At 42.1% G+C, this 5,000-nt stretch overlaps 1 protein-coding gene across 1 annotated transcript in view; it reads right to left on the bottom strand.

Moving 5' to 3' along the window:
- The window catches only part of LOC121536998 (receptor tyrosine-protein kinase erbB-4-like), a 246,806-nt gene that overhangs the window by 111,387 nt on the left and 130,419 nt on the right, over nucleotides 1–5,000 (bottom strand). The window lies entirely within an intron of this gene.

Genomic DNA, 5,000 nt, shown 5'->3' with positions numbered 1-5,000 from the left:
ATAAAGCCCTTAAATTGAATTGAATTGAGAGAGAGAGATACAGAAAGGGAGAGAGGAGTGTAGGACTGAGCTCATCCTCCACTCCAGTTGTCCGTGTCACTTCCTCCACCAGGGGAATCCTTCCTTCATTCCCCAGAAAATAACAGCCCTGAAAGATCTCCTGACAATCACCTTTCCCTCCCCTTTTCTTTTCAGCTACCTCTTTGTTCTCCTCCTCCTCCCTCCACCCTCCATCCCCCTCAGGGCTCTATCTTTTATACCAGAGCTTCATTTATTTTTTCTAGTTGTTATGTCCTGCCTCTCCTCTCCGTAAATGACTGCTTTGAGGTTTTCTGGGCGGGTGGGTTGTGTCCTCAATGGCACCATATTCCCTTAATAGTGCAATACTTTTGACCAGGGCCCATATAGTGCACTATATAGTGAATAGGGACATGCATACCTGAGAGGAGTTTTAGGGAGAGACCCTCCTGTCTTAAGGCTTTCCCAAACTGTATGTCGGATTCAGTCTTTTACAATTATTATCTTTCAATATTACCAAATTCAAGTCTTGATATCAACTTGGCCAGAGTGTATGATTTGCTTCAGTTTTGTCGTCACATTCTGCGATTGGCTTGTGAGGTTACGTCTTCTGGTAGACTACGTCCACTGCAGTGGTGTATTTGATCTGCACATGTGCCAACACCAGCAGCGCAACCCTCCCCTCTATGCTTATTTCCTTAGAGTCTAAGACATTGGGGGGGGGGGCTAAGCTGACATATGGAATTGATTTTAGATGGTCATACTATGGATAATTTAGCTATTTGAGTTAGATTTTCAGAATGTCTCATGGTCTGACAAACACTGCTCTAGCTCTGCCACCTTTCACCGCAGATGCAGAAGTGCGACACTGACGGATGTGGTGGATTGAGACACACCCAATGCAAAAAAAAACGGACAGATTTTGATGGGGATTTTTCTGTTATGCATCGGTGCGTCAGTTGACTCTATGGGGTTATGCGCGAGTGAAGTGAGTTAGAAAAAATGAACGTATGCTTCTTAGAAATAGTTTTCCCATACAAACTTTATATGTTCGACCTAAGAACCAAATAGGTTTCCCAAAAATAACATGGTCGCTGTGGTACAATGTTTATTTTGATTGCCGATTTTTTGCATTAATCAAAATCCCATCAGGTAGTCTGATTCAGATGTGTCATGTAAACAAGACTATTAGGGAAATTGTTATTGTTGCAAAGCACGTAAATGTTTAAATCAAACTATTATATTAATCTGACTATTCACAATAATCATATTATTATTGTGTGCATACTCAGTGCCAGCCGTGTTGCTATTGGTCAGTGACCGGGATCGGCTCGTAACACCAGCCACTACACAATAAAGGCAAAAAACATTGGACACTGCCAGAACTTTGTCTGAGCCTACGACTGCATGTAGTAGTACTTCATCAGCAGACCTAGACCCTGTCACACTGAATTAACCAAGATGTCCAACAATTGTTTACGACCTACGAATTTGGAAATTATGTCTGGGACGGCAAAATCATGGCGTAAGACAGCTAAAATCGTACAGTATGTGTGGGCCTTTACTGGAGGAGAGATGAGGAGAGAAGAGTACAGCGGAGCTCATCTCACACTGCTAGCATAGCGCAGACAGACATTAATTGAGAGAGAGAGGGACGATTAGGATTAGGGTGATCAAAGAGACACCTAGCACAGCGCTAACATAGAGCTATCGTAAAGCCTGGAAGCTCTGTGTGCAGCTGGAGGTCTACCTGAAAGTATATCCCCAACTAGCTGGGAGACTAAATATTCCCTATTTAGTGCACTATTATTGACCAGGGTCCATAGTAACCCCCTAGTTCTACAGTACCTCCAGGCCTACCCCCAGGCTCAGAGTCACCCAGGGACCTTCACTGACAAACCCCGATCTGGACAATATAGACCTGGTAGCTGGGGAATCTGGGGAATCCACTTGCTCCCATTTCCCTATGTTTATTTAGCAGCCTGCAATCTCCTGCTAGGGTCATGACCATCTGATCACCTGGCAACCCTGTAGGTCAGTGTTAATGAGGATGAGGTCATCAGCGGTCACCAAGGGGGAGAGGTCATGAAAGGTCGACGTGGTCCGTACTTATCTCTTAGCGACCTAGCCTGTGGGGGCTGTCTCTGTCTTTGATGTGCTGCTTCCTTTGAACAAGTCTGGTTTGGGTTACGGAGGAGAGGGAGAGGGAGAGGGAGAGGGAGAGGGAGAGGGAGAGGGAGAGGGAGAGGGAGAGGGAGAGGGAGAGGGAGAGGGAGAGGGAGAGGGAGAGACGGCAGGACTCTCGGTGGTAACAGCGGGTGGGACAGAGAGAGAGAGCACTAGGGGAGCTGAGCGATCTTTAATGAACCAACTCCACCGCACATTCCTTCCAAAACTCTCCCTGGATGTGCACCAAATTGTACCCTACTTCATATATAGTCCACTACTTTTGACCAGGGCCCATTAGGCACTATTTAGGGAGTAGAGCGTCATTTGAGACACATCCCCTCATTTAGTCTTAGAGATGTACTGTACTGCTGCTAAGTCGTTTCAAGTTCCACTAGTTATCAAGTTGACGTTGACAAGTGAGCGGCCAAACTTGAGATAATATATACATTTACTATAGCCTGGCTATGTGCTGGAGGTCCTCATAAGCTCTTCTCTGATTAGGCTTTGATATGAGAAGTGAGGGATGGAGGGATGGAGGGATGCAGGGATGCATGGTGAGAGTCAGGTCTGAGTGTCCTTTTAATAGTAGTGAAGGATTATCTGTTTAATGTCCTTCAGATGTCCAGTTCTACAGCTAAATGAATCCCCATTATACCACATTAGTCTCTAGTCTGTCTTTTATATTACTGCTGAACTCTCTAGTGTCTATGTCTGAGCTATTACCACTATTAGCACTATTAGCACTATTACCACTGTTAGCACTATTACCACTATTACCACTGTTAGCACTATTAGCACTATTACCACTGTTTGCACAATTACCACTATTACCACTGTTAGCACTATTACCACTATTACCACTGTTAGCACTATTACTTACCACTATTACCACTGTTAGCACAATTACCAATGCTACCACTATTACCACTATTACCAATGTTACTAATCTGTTACGACTCTGTTACCACTATTAACAATGTTACAACTATTACCAATATTACCACTATTACTACTGTTACCACTATTACCACTATTACCACTATATTACCACTATTACCACTATTACCATTGTTAGCACTATTACCAATGCTACCACTATTACCACTATTACCAATGTTGCTAATCTGTTACGACTCTGTTACCACTATTACCAATGTTACCAGTATTACCAATATTACCACTATTACCAATGTTCCCAATCTGTTACCACTATTACCACTGTTACCACAATTATCAATGTTACCACTATTACCATTGTTACCACAATTACCACTATTACAATGTTACCACTATTACCACTGTTACCACTATTACCACTGTTACCACAATTACCACTATTACCACTCTGTTACCACTATTACCACTATTACCTTTAAATGTTTTACATTTTAGTCATTTAGCAGACACTCTTATCCAGAGCGACTCACAGAAATTGTAGGCTACATTAGTCCTAGTGCTGAGGAAAGATTGACGTAACACAAGCAGTCATATTTAGCTAACGCTTGGCTGACAGAAACCATAATATGAATTAGCTAATAGCAATTACTATTTACAATTCATCACATCACAGGTGAGCTCACCATTGATCTAAATAATTGAGTAAAATACTTTCTAAAAATCAAAAGTAATCAGACGATTGGTAGATAAGAAGAGGAGACAAGATGAGTTTGGTCTGTTTGCAATATGCATGTTGAAGGGGGTGTGTCGCTCTACCATCATTAATTTCCCTTCATTCACTTCGGGAAGTTTACTCGAAAGATGAGTGAACCATCCCTTCATCTCATTTTGTTTTAACATCTTTGGTCCAACAGATGTTTACGGGACACCCAGAATGTATTGTATAATGGCAACAAACATGGCGTCACACATAGCTGGCAAATAGCTTAGCATTAGCTCATCATAATTTGTACAAACTTCAAAAAAGTAATTTACACACATCATGTGTCCATTACAATATATGCAAGACTCAGAATGCATGATTTCTCTACCAGTACTTGAAAACGTAAATAAAACTGTAAATATATTATGCTCCATACATACATACAGTGGGGAAAAAAAGTATTTAGTCAGCCACCAATTGTGCAAGTTATCCCACTTAAAAAGATGAGAGAGGCCTGTAATTTTCATCATAGGTACACGTCAACTATGACAGACAAATTGAGGAAAAAAAATCCAGAAAATCACATTGTAGGATTTTTAATGAATTTATTTGCAAATTATGGTGGAAAATAAGTATTTGGTCAATAACAAAAGTTTCTCAATACTTTGTTATATACCCTTTGTTGGCAATGGCACAGGTCAAACGATTTCTGTAAGTCTTCACAAGGTTTTCACACACTGTTGCTGGTATTTTGGCCCATTCCTCCATGCATATCTCCTCTAGAGCAGTGATGTTTTGGGGCTGTCGCTGGGCAACACGGACTTTCAACTCCCTCCAAATATTTTCTATGGGGTTGAGATCTGGAGACTGGCTAGGCCACTCCAGGACCTTGAAATGCTTCTTACGAAGCCACTCCTTCGTTGCCCGGGCGGTGTGTTTGGGATCATTGTCATGCTGAAAGACCCAGCCACGATTCATCTTCAATGCCCTTGCTGATGGAAGGAGGTTTTCACTCAAAATCTCACGATACATGGCCCCATTCATTCTTTCCTTTACACGGATCAGTCGTCCTGGTCCCTTTGCAGAAAAACAGCCCCAAAGCATGATGTTTCCACCCCCATGCTTCACAGTAGGTATGGTGTTCTTTGGATGCAACTCAGCATTCTTTGTACTCCAAACACGACGAGTTGAGTTTTTACCAAAAAGTTCTATT

The sequence above is a fragment of the Coregonus clupeaformis genome, chromosome 23 (assembly GCF_020615455.1).
Source record: "Coregonus clupeaformis isolate EN_2021a chromosome 23, ASM2061545v1, whole genome shotgun sequence".
NCBI lineage: Eukaryota > Metazoa > Chordata > Actinopteri > Salmoniformes > Salmonidae > Coregonus > Coregonus clupeaformis.
Note: the sequence above shows the minus strand (reverse complement) of the source record. Positions and strands in the feature narration are given on the sequence as shown.